Consider the following 14,340-nt stretch of genomic DNA (forward strand, 5'->3'; position numbering starts at 1 on the left):
ACATTACAGTTATTCAGTGGCGTCACTAGGGGGATGCGGGGGGCACCCGGCTGACACCCTCCAGGGGGTGACACCACCGAAAAAAAATAATAACATTTTATTGAAAATCAAAGAAATACAATGTAGAGATGCATAGATTTTTTATTAGAGGGGCCAGCATTTGTGAACATTAGTGGGACTGGGGAAGTTGTAGACACTAAATTTTTTTGCCCCTTGAGCCAGCGCTGTAATTTCCACAAATTGTTTTCCCGGCTGCTTTTGCTTGTTTGTACTTTGCTCCTCCCCTGCCCAATTTCACTATGAATGTTGTAGGCATGCCGTGGGGCTTGCGAAGTTGCGCTGCTAGCCTAAACCTGCCTGCCTATCTATGCTCATTGCTCAGTGACGTGTGGAGCAGTGGTGTCACTCACTGCTGTGTTGTCTCTCTAAACGGGAACTGGGAAATCGTGAGGGGGATGCCTGGCACCTGACCGCATGACTGTCTGACACTGTCTCTAAAGTGAAGGAGCCTTGTATGATGCCCACCAGACCAGTACAGTTACGGTACACTAAGTGCACACTGAAGAGGTAGGTGGTAAGGGCGGGCGGGGGTCTGGGGGTGGACAGAGAGCAGAATTTTCATAGTTTGCGTGCCTAAACCTTTTCTTTCGTGATTTATTTTAGAGTGCTCTGTTTATCTTTCATTTGATGCTCTGCTGAGCCAGGGAGCAGCTCTAGGCATGAGCGTTATAATTAATGCAGTGCAGTTTACATATTTTGTATGTGTGTGTGTCTGAGTTTTTGTGTGTGCGTGTCTGAGTGTTTTTGTGTGTGTGTCTGAGTGTTTTTTGTGTGTGTGTGTCTCTCAGTGTTTTTGTGTGTGTGTGTGTCTCAGTGTTTATGTGTGTGTGTCTGAGTGTTTTTCTGTGTGTTTTTTTGTGTGTGTTTCCGAGTGTTTGTGTGTGTATCTGAGTGTGTTTTTATGTGTGTCTGAGTGTTTGTATGTGTGTGTGTCTGCTTTCTGGGGGGGGGGGGTGACACCATAACTTACCGCACCGGGTGACACCAACCCTAGTGATGTCACTGCAGTTATTAACCCATAATCTGCCGCCCCCGATATCGCCATCACCTACATACAGTTATTAACCCCTAATCTGCTGCCCCTAACATCACCGCCACCTAAATTACAGTTATTAACCCCTAATCTGCCGCCTCAATGTTGCCGCCACTGTACTAAAGTTATTAACCCCTAAACCTAACCCTAACATAACCCTAACGCCTAAATCTAACCCTAACATATATAATTAAAATAAATCTAAATAAACCTTACAATTATTACCTAAATAATTCCTATTTAAAACTAAATACAAACTTACCTGTAAATAAAAAAAAACTAAGCTAGCTACAAAATATATTGTAGCTATCTTAGGTTTTATTTTTATTTCACAGGTAAGTTTGTATTTATTTTAACTAGGTAGACTAGTTATTAACTATTTACTAGCTACCTAGTTAAAATAAATACAGTTACCTGTAAAATAAAACCTAACCTGCCTTACACTAAAAACTAACATTACAATAAAATAAAATAAATTTCTAACTTACAAAAAAATAAACACTAAATTGCAAAAAATAAAAAACGAAATGATCAAAAATAAAAACGAATTACTCCTAATCTAATAGCCCCCCCCCCTTTTGCGGGGCATTGCCCCAAAGAAATCAGCTCTTTTACCTGTAACAAAAAATACAAACAACCCCAATAGTAAAACCCACCACCCACCCAGCCAACCAAACCCCCCCAAATAAAAACCTATCTATATAAACCTAAGCTAAACATTGCCCTGAAAAGGGCATTTGGATGGATATTTAGCTCTTTTACATTGCCGAAAACCCTAACCTAAAAAAAAACCCACCCAAAAAACCCTTAAAAAAAACCCTAACACTAACCCCCGACGATCCACTTACAGTTATCGAAGTTCAGACATCCATCCTCATCCAGCCGGTGAAGTCCTCATCCCTGTAAATATAAAAGATTTTATTGCTGATGTGATTCAGAAGGCTTTGTCTGCCATCCCGCCTTCTAATAAATGTAAAATATCTTTTAAAACTTCTCATAAAGTTGATGAAATTTCAAATGACTGACAACATACTGAATTATCCTCCTTTGATGAGGATCTATCTGATTCAGAAGATCCTACCTCAGATATTGACACTGATAGATCTACTTATTTATTTAAAATGGAGTATATTTGTTCCTTGTTAAAAGAGGTGTTGATTACGTTGGATATTGAGGAAACTAGTCCTCTTGATATTAAAACTAGTAATTGTTTAAACTCTGTTTATAAACCTCCTGTGGTTACTCCAGAGATTTTTCCAGTTCCTGATGCTATTTCTGATATGATTTCTTCAAGGTTTAAAAAATTGTATCCTTTGCCAGCAGTTAGTTTGGAGTTTTGGGAAAAGATCCCCAGAGTTGATGGGGCTATTTCTACTCTTGCCAAACGTACTACTATTCCTATGGAAGATAGTACTTCCTTTAAGGACCCTTTAGATAGGAAACTTGAATCTTATCTAAGGAAAGCTTATTTATATTCTGGCTATCTTCTCAGATCTGCCATTTCTAAGCAGCAACTTTTTGGTTGGAAAGTTTAGCGCAACAGGAAACAGATCCTGATTTGTCTAGCATTGTTCGCTTGCTTCAACATGCTAATCATTTTATCTGTGATGCCATTTTTTATATAATCAAAATTGATGTTAAATCTATGTCTTTAGCTATTTTAGCTAGAAGAGCTTTGTGGCTCAAACATTGGAATGCTGAAATGGTATCTAAATCTAGATTACTATCCCTTTCTTTCCAAGGTAATAATTTATTTGGTTCTCAGTTGGATTCGACTATTTCAACTGTCACTGGGGGGAAGGGAGTTTTTTTGCCTCAGGATAAAAGACCTAAGGGTAAATCTAAAGCTTCTAACTGTTTTCGTTCCTTTCGACAAAATAAGGAACAGAAACCCAATCTTTCCCCCAAAGAATCTGGTTTCAATTGGAAACCTTCTTCAAGTTGGAATAAATCCAAGCCGTTTAAGAAACCAAAGCCAGCCCCCAAGTCTGTATGAAGGTGCGGCCCTCATTCCAGCTCAGATGGTAGGGGGCAGATTAAGATTATTCCAAAGTATTTGGGCAGATTCTGTCCAAAATCAATGGATTCAGAGTATTGTCTCTCAAGGGTACCGAAAAGGATTCAGAGTAAGACCTCCTGTGAGAAGATTTTATTTCTCACTCATCCCAGCAAATCCAGTAAAGGCTCAGGCTTTTCTGAAGTGTGTTTCAGACCAGGAGCTTTCAGGGGTAATCATACCAGTTCCGTTTCAGGAACAGGGTCTGGGGTTTTATTCAAATCTATTCATTGTCATAGAGAAAGAAAATTCATTCAGGCCAGTTCTGGATCTGAAAATTTTGAATCGTTTTGTAAGAGTGCCAACTTTCAAAATGGTGACTATAAGGACTATTCTGCTTTTTGGTCAGCAAGGTCATTATATGTCCACGATAGACTTACAGGATGCATATCTTCATATTCCAATTCATCCAGACCACTATCAGTTTCTGAGATTCTCTTTTCTAGACAAGCATTACCAATTTGTCGCTCTTCCCATTGGCCTAGCGACAGCTCCAAGAATCTTTTCAAAGGTTCTCGGTGCCCTACTCTCTGTAATCAGAGAACGGGGTATTGCGGTGTTTCCTTATTTGGACGAAGTCTTGGTACTAGCTCAGTCTTTACATTCTGCAGAATCTCACACAAATCATCTAAGGTTGTTTCTTCAAAGACATGGTTGGAGGATCAATTTACCAAAAAGTTCCTTGATTCCTCAGACAAGGGTCACCTTTTTAGGTTTCCAGATAGATTCAGTGTCCATGACTCTGTCTCTAACAGACAAGAGACGATTAAAATTGATTTTAGCTTGTCGGAACCTTCAGTCTCAATCATTCCCTTCAGTAGCTATGTGCATGGAAGTTTTAGGTCTCGTGACTGCAGCATCAGATGCGATCCCCTTGCTCGTTTTCATATGAGACCTCTCCAGCTTCGTATGCTGAATCAATGGTGCAGGGATTATACAAAGATATCACAATTAATATCCTTAAATCCCAATGTTCGACTCTCTCTGACTTGGTGCTTAGATCACCATCATATAGTTCAAGGGGCCTATTTTGTTCATCCAACCTGGACTGTGATCACAACACAAGTCTTTCGAGTTGTGGAGCTGTCTGGGGATCTCTGACAGCACAAGAGGTTTGGAAATCTCAAAAGGCGAGGTTACCAATCAATGTTTTAGAACTCCGTGCTATTTTCAGAGCTCTTCAGGTTTGGCCTCTGTTGAAGAGAGAACCATTCATTTGTTTTCACACAGACAATATCACAACTGTAGCATATGTCAATCATCAGGTTGGGACTTACAGTCCCCAAGCTATGAAAGAAGTATCTTTGGATGCTTTCTTGAGCGGAATCCAGCTCTTGTCTAATTTCTGCAGTTCATATTCCATGTGTAGACAATTGGGAAGCGGATTATCTGAGCCGTCAGACTTTACATCTGGGGGAGTGGTCACTCCATCCAGATGTGTTTTTTCAGATTGTTCAGATGTGGGGTCTTCCAGAAATATATCTGATGGCTTCAAATCTAAACAAGAAACTTCCCAGGTACCTGTCCAGGTCCAGGGATCCTCAGACGGAGGCGGTGGATGCGTTAGCAGTTCCTTGGTGTTACCAACCTACTTATATCTTCCCGCCTCTAGGTCTTCTTCCAAGAGTGATTTCCAAGATCATCATGGAACAATCTTTTGTGTTGCTGGTAGCTACAGCATGGCCTCACAGGTTTTGGTATGCGGATCTTGTTCGGATGTCCAGTTGCCAACCTTGGCCACTTCCTTTAAGACCAGACCTTCTGTCTCAAGGTTTGTTTTTCCATCAGGATCTCAAATCATTAAATTTGAAGGTATGGAAATTGAACGCCTAGTGCTTAGTCATAGAGGTTTCTCTGACTCAGTGATTAATACTATGTTACAGGCTCGTAAATCTGTTTCTAGGAAGATTTATTATCGAGTTTGGAAGTTTTATATTTAATGGTGTTCTCATAAATTCTCCTGGCATTCTTTTAGAATTCCTAGAATTTTACACTTTCTTCAGGATGGTTTGGATAAAGGTTTTGTCTGCAAGTTCCTTGAAGGGACAAATCTCTGCTCTTTCTGTTTTATTTCACAGAAAGATTGCCAAGCTTCCTGATATTCACTGTTTTGTACAGGCTTTGGTCCGTATCCAGCCTGTTATTAAATCAATCTCTCCTCCTTGGAGTCTTAATTTGGTTTTGAAGGCTTTACAGGCTCCTCCTTTTGAGCCTATGCATTCGTTGGACATTAAACTACTTTCTTGGAAAGTGTTGTTCCTTTTGGCAATCTCTTCTGCTAGAAGAGTTTCTGAATTATCTGCTCTTTCTTGTGAATCTCCTTTTCTGATTTTCCATCAGGATAAGGCAGTTTTGCTGACTTCATTTAAATTTCTACCTAAGGTTGTGAATTCTAACAACATTAATAGAGAAATTGTTGTTCCTTCTTTGTGTCCTAATCTTAAGAATTCTTTGGAGAGATCCTTACATTATTTGGATGTGGTAAGAGCTTTGAAATAGTATGTTGAAGCTACTAAAGATTTCAGGAAGACTTCTAGTCTATGTGTTGTATTTTCTGGTTCTAGGAAAGGTCAGAAGGCTTCTGCCATTTCCTTGACATCTTGGTTAAAGCTTTTGATTCATCAGGCTTAATTGGAGTCAGGTCAGGCCCCGCCTCAGAGAATTACAGCTCATTCTACTAGATCAGTCTCCACTTCATGGGCTTTTAAGAATGAAGCTTTTTGCGACAAAGGTAACCATACTGTTCCAGGGAAAATTGTTCTTCTACTTCATCTAGCCACATTGCTTTAGTAATAGTCATGGGTTTTTTCCAATGACGTGCTATCAATTTCCTCGCACTGTTGAGGCCTATTTGTAATGTTAGGTGGCATGTCAATTTAGGCAAATCGTTTAATAAGGCCATATTTGGGCTCAAAGTAAGTTCAGCTGATATGCACTGTTTGTAATGCAGTTCTACAACCTTCCATAGAGGGTGAACTCTGTCGCAATGCCACCACATGTGCATCAAATTACCACGCTCCCCACATCCTCGCTAACACCTATCAGACATATTTGGGTATATGCTGTTCAGCCTCGACAGAGTCAAGTACCATCGGAGGAGAATTTTAAAATTAAGTTCTAATATCTCAGGGCACGCCGAGGATTTCTTGATTGATCTAAAAATATTGTTCCATTTGTCTTGTTCTATGTGTTCTATTAGGTCTAGATTCCACCTAGTAGTGTATGGTGGGAGGGTATCGCGGAGGTTGTCTATGAGGAGTTTACGAGATATTGAAAGTGTTCCTCTTGGTATTATCCCATTATGACACAATTGTTCAAATGGGGTAAGTTTTCTCAGGAGGTCTGTTTTGATTGGAGATGTATGTATGTAATGGTGTATCTGAACGTACTTCAGCCAATTGGTAAATCTACCATCAGCTATGTTAACTAGTTTATCTCTTTCTAAAAGTTTGCCTGCTTCTATGAAGTTGAATAATGGAATTGTGTAATCCCATTCAGTGAGCCTTTTGAATTCCTTGTCTAGGCCACCTACCATTTCCACGTTTAATGCAATTGGAAATAGGGGGGATCTATTGGTGGAGATGTGTGTTCTAGTAGCAATTATGTGGTCCCAGTTTTTAAATAACTGTTTATGTATATCTAGATGTCGGCATTGGGGGGTCTAAGGTCGTTTGGTACCCAGCATATGGCATGCACCAAAGGTGCTTTAAGTATGTGTGACTCTAGCGTTACCCATGCCTTACATTCCTGTTTCTTGTGCCAGTCCCTCTGTAATGTCAGTGCTTGGTAATACTCTTCAATTTTGGGCAAGCCCAGTGCCCCATTGATGGTCGGGCTATACATCGTATCTCTTTTAATTCTGGGTTTACATTTACCCCAAACAAACGAGTTGAGACTGTTTTGAAGTCGGTCATGTACCATCGTGGGATGTGTAGTGGCAAAGTCTGCAGGATGTACAGAATTCTGGGCAGTGTGGTCATTTTTATGGCCTGAATCTGTCCCCACCAGGACAAGGGTTTGTTCGCCCACGTCTTGAGGTCACGTTGTGTGTTAAGGAGTAGTGCATTATAGTTTTTGTCAAAAAGTGTCGTCTGACTGGGGGGAGAGGTGTATCCCTAGATATTTAATTGTGTCTGTTTTCAGTCGTAACGGGCTGATCGTGGATAAAGATTTAAATTTGGCATTTGATAATGTAATGTTTAGGATTTCTGACTTTTGTTTATTGACAAGGAAATTAGAATATTTTCCGAACCTATCTAGCTCGGCCAATATCTCCAGAATAGTTGTGAGGGGGGAAGATACGGTAAATAATAAATCATCTGCGTACATAGCGATTTTATAGTCTTGATGGCCGAATGATACCCCTTTAATATTTTGGTTCTTGCGTATATGGGAAGCTAAGACTTCCATCATCAAAATAAATAAAATTGGGGATAAGGGGCAGCCTTGTCATGTGCCATTGCGTATTGGGTGCATGTCTGATAATATACCGTTAACTTTAACTTTTGCACTCGGGTGGGTATATAAACTGATAATTCTGTTTGTTATTTTTGGGCCAAATCCTATGTTTTTTAATGTCTTTAGTAGGAATTGCCAGTCTGTCCGGTCGAATGCTTTTTCAGCATCTATGGCCATTAGCACTGACTCAATGTTGTGGTATCTGACATATTCCATGAGGGTCAAAGCTCTAAGGGTGTTGTCCCTGGCCTCTCAACCAGGGACAAAGCCCACCTGATCCGTGTGTACAATGTCGTTGAGGACCAAATTCAGACGGTTTGCTAAGATTTTTCCTAATATATTTATGTCTGTGTTGAGAAGTGAAATGGGGCGATAGCTGTCCGGGTCTTCTTGTGGCTTATCAGGTTTCAAAATTACTGATATATGTGCAGCTAAAGAGTCGTTAGGGAATTGAGTTCCCCTATCTAAAGAGCTAAAGAGTTTTAGTAGGTGGGGAGCTAGTATAGTTCAGAAGGTCTTGTAATATTGGTTAGAGAGTCCATCAGGTCCTGGGCTCTTACCCACAGGGAGCTACTTTTGGCGTTTTAAGTACATGTGAGTCTAAAATCTTCCAGGCTTTATTTTAAATATTCCTATGCCAGTCTATTATTCTTTGCAGGCTGATGGCTTTATAGTAGGTCTCTATATTTGGGAGGCCAATTCCTCAGTTGATTGTGGATCTGTACATGGTATTTTTGTTAATACGTGGTTTAATGACGCCCCACACAAAGAGTTAAAAGATTTTTGTATTGTGTTGGAGTAGTCTGTTGGGAATACCTATAGGCACTGCTTGCATTATGTACAGTATCTGTATTCCTCCCCACCAGGAGAAGGGGCGTTTTGACCATGATGATAGATCCTGTTGGATTCTGTTTATATTTTAAGTGTAGTTCAATTAATATAATTTTGGATCACTTGGTGTGAGGTAAATCCCTAGGTATTTAAGGGCATTAGTTTGTATTTTATAAGGGCATGTATTTATTAAATGAGTCAGTTCTTGTTTAGGTAAGTTAATATTAAGGAGCTCAGACTTTTAGTTATTGATGGAGAAGTGAGAAAGTTTGCTGAATGTGTCAAACTCTTTTATCAATTCAGGGAGGGATGAATTTGGTGATGACATGGATATCAGGATATCATCCTCATATAAAGATATCTTGAAATCGTTATTGTTTAGGGATATACCTTTTATTACGGTGTTTTGGCAGATGCACGCAGTTAGGATTTCCATGCAGAGTACAAAAAGAAGGGTGATAAAGGACAACCCTGTCTAGTACTGTTGTGTATTTCAAAGTTACTTGATAACAGACCGTTTACTCTAACTTTGGCCGTGGGGTTTTGGTATAAGTTATGAATTCTTTTTATGGTGAGTTCTCCAAATCCAAATGTTTTAAGAGAGCAGAAAAGGAAATTCCAGTATAAACGGTCAAATGCTTTTTCAGCATCAGTTGATAATAAAACAGAGTGTATATTTTGTAATTTGGCATAGTGAATAAGTTGTAAAGCTTGTATTGTGTTGTCCTTGACTTCTCGCCCTGGGACAAACCCCACTTGATCCATGTGAATTATGGAAGTAAGGAACTAATTAATTTGTGCGGCGAGGATGTTTGCATATATTTTTAGGTCTGCGTTAAGGAGCAATATTGGGCGAAAATTATCTGGGATGTCATGTGGTTTGCCTGGTTTTGGAATAATGGATATATAAGCCTCTTTAGTTTGCATAGGGAAGTAAGTGTGGTATTAGGAGCTCTTTAAATGGCTTGTAATATTTCTTTGTTAAGCCATAAGGCCCTGGGAATTTGCCGTTTGGTAGGTTGGTTATCGCTTTATGTATTTCTTGGTATGAAATCGGTTCCTCCAAGGCTGATTTGTGTTGTGCAGTTAGGCTTGGAAGGTCAATCTCGTTTTTTTAGTATTTTGTTCTCCCTGTAAGTTAGGTAGATTGTATAAACAAAAATAATATTCTCTAAAGACCTCTGATATGTGTGTGCTATCATGTAATGTATCTCCTTTATTATTTTTTATAGAGTAAATATGGTTTATAGTAGACCGTTTGCGAAGGGCTTTCGCTAAAAGAGGTCCAGCTCTATTCCCTCCCTGAAAGTATATATTTTTTTTAAGTTGTAATGATTTTCTATATGCTTCCTTTTGGAGGTGGGAGTTAAGTGCAGGCCTGGCTCTATTCATTCGATTAAGTAGCTCATTATTGTGAGGGTCTGTTTTATGTAACGTTTCAATTGTTTCTAAGGTTTTTGACAGGGATAGAAATTCCTGGAGTCTTATCCTGTTGAACCGAGCTGTTTGTTATATGATTAGACTACTTATTACCAATTTATGTACTTCCCACATTAGTCCTGTGTCTTGTATTGATCCTGCGTTAATTTGGAATTATTTCTGAATATTACTACTTATTTTTTGTAAGATTTCGGGGTTGTGTAATATGAAATCATCTAATTTCCAGTTTCTAATGTGTTTAGGTTTGTTAGGCCATAGTAGGTCTAATAAGATTAGGGAGTGGTCAGACCAAGCTGTCGGGCGGATTTCTGAGTGCAGCGCGAGGTCTATATGTTGATGATCTAACATGAAAGTCAATTCTAGTATATGATTTTTTTTGCGTGTGAGAAGGTGTAATTTCTTGATTTAGGGTGTTGAAGTTGCCCTATATCTACTAGTGTGTTGCTTTTTAGACAATCAATGAAGTTTATCCTAGCTTTATTGCTGATCTAAGACTTGTTTGATGAGTTGTCCTGTAGTGGGCATAGAGTTGCATTGAAGTCTCCTCCAAGTATGAGGACATCCTTTCTCACCTCTAACAGTTTATTATTGACTTTATTGAAAAAAAGTTACTTTGATTAGTGTTGGAGGAGTAGATGTTTGCTATTGTGACTGGGGTGTTGTAAAGTTTACCCGTCAAAATGATATATCTGCCCTCAAGGACTTCATATCTTGTATCTAGTAAGAATTGAATTGTATTACTAAACAATATGCCTACACCATGTGTTTTTTTTTTTGTATGGGAATTAAAGTATGTTGTTGGAAATTCTTTAGAACAGAATTTGGATTCACTGTTTGAGAAAATGAGTCTCTTTGACTAAGATTATATTTCCTTTTGTTTTTTTAAAGTGGTTGATTGTGATTGAGCATTTGGTGGGGGAATTGAGCCCTTTGCAATCTGTGAAATTAGTGTAATTTGAGTAATTTGTTTTCAAGTGGTTTTTGTATCCTGCTTTGAGAAACCCTTGTGTATTCTAGTAGTGTAGTGTAGGTTAGGTTGTATATTTTCGGTATGTGAATTGTGGTAACCAATTGTGCTTGTGTGTCTATTTTAACCTTAATAAGGTCATTCCTGTTACGTCTGTGTCCCAAAGAAAACATGTGTCCACAGTCCACTCTGGAAGAGATACCAATAAACAAACAAAGTAAAGATAAACATAAACAATAAACATTACAAACTACGTTAAGAAGTAGTATATAATTGAGAGGGGGTAATAAAATTGTCTCTCGACAAAGGTAGGCATGACTGGTGAGTTGCTGTCATGCATTAGGGTTATGTAAACTTTTGAATATGCCTATGGTAATTCTGTACATTTTAATGGTAATGTGTTTAATCACCAACATATTCAGAATATCTTGGAATCCGAACATTTCTGTAGGCCTAGGGTACTTCGGCTGCAAAAAGAGAAATGTTTACTGTTACAGTGAGGTGTGGTTATTGCAAAAGGGATATCTTAACGTCTGTAACATAATAACTCACATACACCTAGATTATGAGTTTTGTGCTAAACAGGGTGCTAAACTAACGCCAAAAAAGTTGCATTATTTCATTTTTCATAGCGCTGCCATTACGAGTTACTGAAAAGCCTCCTTGTGCATGCGATATGGTGGCATTAAGCTCCATACAGCACAAAATCCAATGGCTGCTTTGACATGCTCGTGCACATTTTCCCCCATAGACATTAATGGGGAGAGAGTGTTAGAAAAAACCTAATACCTGAAGTGCGGAATAAAAAATCTCTGTAACGCAACCCCATTGATGTCTATGGGGTAAAAAAACAGTTACATTTAAACCTAACACCCTAACATAAAGCCCAAGTCTAAACACCCCTAATCTGCCGTCCCGACATTGCCGACACCTAAATAAAGTTATTAACCCCTTATCTACCGTTCCCGACATCACCAACACTAATAAAAGTTATTAACCCCTATTCCACTACTCCCCGACATTTCCGCCACTAAATAAACCTAATAACCCCTAAACCTCCGGCCTCCCACATCGCCGCCACTAAATAAACCTATTAATCCCTAAGCCTCCGGCCTCCCACATCACCGCCACTAAATAAACCTATTAACCCCTAAACTTCCGGCCTCCCACGTTGCCGCCACTAAATAAACCTATGAACAGCCAATAGGATTTCAGTATCTCTCATCCTATTGTCTGTTTTGAACAGCTAATAGGATTTCAGAAGCTCTCATCCTATTGGCTGATTTGAATTTGAAGAATAAAATCAGCCAATAGGAATGCAAGGTACAACATTTTGAAACAGCTACCTTCAGTGTACGGCGGTGACCGTATGAAGAGGATGCTCCGCGCAGGATGGGATCTACTTCCAGGATACCTCAGCGAGGATGAAGATAGAAGATGTCCCCGAGATGGATGAAGGTGTTGCCACCTGGATGAAGACTTCTCACTGCCTGGATGAAGATGAATGTCCAGACTTTTTTTAGATTAGGGCTTTGGGATTTTATAAAAGAGCTGAATGCCCATTTAAGGCAGTGAAAAAGAGCTGAACGCCCTTTACTGTTGGGTGGACTTTGTATTCTGCACAGGGTTAATTAAAGCAGGTCTAAAAGCCAGCATGAGATTTGTATTTTTTTACAGGTAAAAGCGCTGTTTAACTTAGGGCAATGCCCTACAAAAGGCCCTTTTAAAGGCTATTGGTAGTTTATTGTAGGCTAGGGTTTTTTTTATTTTGGGGGGGCTTTTTATTTTTATAGGGCTATTAGATTAGGTGTAATTGTTTTTATATTTTATAATTAAGTTTATTTTTGTAAGGTTAGTGTTTTTTATTTTTAGTATTTAGTGTTTATTATTTTTTGCAATTTTAGATTTTTTATTTTTTTTCATAGTGTTAGGTTTTTTAAAATTTGTCATTTAGATTTTTTGATTGGTAGTATTTTTTTATTTTATTAGAATAGTTATGTTAGGTTAATTTATAGTTTAATGTTAGGTTTATTTTTATTTCACAGGTAAGTTTTTATTTAAATATAGTTATATTGTAATTTTAATTTAAAGTTAGGGGGGTGTTAGGTTTAGGGGTTGATAGTTTAATTTAGTGTTTTGCGATATGGGTTCCCGACGATTTAGGGGTTAGTAGGTTTATTTAGTGGCGGCAATGAGGGAGGCTGGAGGTTTAGGGGTTAATCGGTTTATATAGTGGTGGCAATGTGGGAGGCCCGGAGGTTTAGGGGTCAATAACTTTATTATAGTGGCGGCAATGTGGGAGGCCGGAGGTTTAGGGGTTAATAACTTTATTATAGTGTTGGCGATGTGGGTGGGTGGCAGATTAGGGGTTATAGTCGCGATGTGGGTGGGCGGCAGATTAGGGGTTAATAAGTTTTAAATAGTGTTTTAGATGCAGGAGGGCGGCAGTTTAGAAGTTAATAGGTAGTTTATGGATGTTACTGTACTTTATAACAGTTTAGTTATTAGTTTTGTTAAAATCCATAACTACTGCTCTCAGATGGTGGTATGGATCATGTCGGAATAGGCTGTAACGCAAGCTTTTTAGTCTGAACGCACAACCTGTAATACCGGTACTATAAAAATCCCACACAAAAACGTAATTCTTTTGAGTTTGGAATGGATGTTGCGTTACAGGCTAAAATGCTTGCGGTATAGCTATACCAACACGACTCATAATATGCGTTCCTAGCCATTACGCTGGAATGGACATTTTTTCAGCATTAAAAGTCATACCGCAACACTTGTAATCTAGCCAATTGTTATTTAATTGACAATATCTATTAAACATTTGAAAGTCTCTGGGCCACTCAGACGTAGTAGCAAAAAGGATACCATGAGATATAATATCCCCCAGGATGTTGATCTACCAGCAAAAAAGAAAATGTATGCTTACCTGATAAATGTATTTCTTTTTTGACACAAAGAGTCCACGGATCATCTTAATTACTAATGGGATATTCACCTCCTGGTCAGCATTAGGAGGCAAAGAGCACCACAGCAGAGCTGTTAAATAGCTCCTCCCTTCCCTCCCACTCCAGTCATTCGACAGAAGTTAGGAAGAGAAAGGAAAAGCCAAGGTGCAGAGGTGTCTGAAGTTTACAAAAACCCACAACCTGTCTAAAAGAACAGGGCGGGCCGTGGACTCATCATGTCAAAAAAGAAATAAATTTATCAGGTAAGCATAAATTTTCTTTTCTTTTTTAAGACACGATGAGTCCACGGATCATCTTAATTACTAATGGGATTCAATACCCAAGCTAGAGTACACAGATGATACGGGAGGGACAAGACAGGTAAACTAAACAGAAGGCACCACTGCTTAAAGAACCTTTCTCCCAAAAGCGGCCGCATCCAAAATAAAAGTTTCAAATTTGAAGAACTTTGAAAAAGCGTGAAGAGAGGACCAAGTTGTAGCCTTGCAAATCTGTTCCACAGAAGCTTCATTCATGACTG

The sequence above is a fragment of the Bombina bombina genome, chromosome 2, assembly GCF_027579735.1.
Source record: "Bombina bombina isolate aBomBom1 chromosome 2, aBomBom1.pri, whole genome shotgun sequence".
Lineage (NCBI taxonomy): Eukaryota > Metazoa > Chordata > Amphibia > Anura > Bombinatoridae > Bombina > Bombina bombina.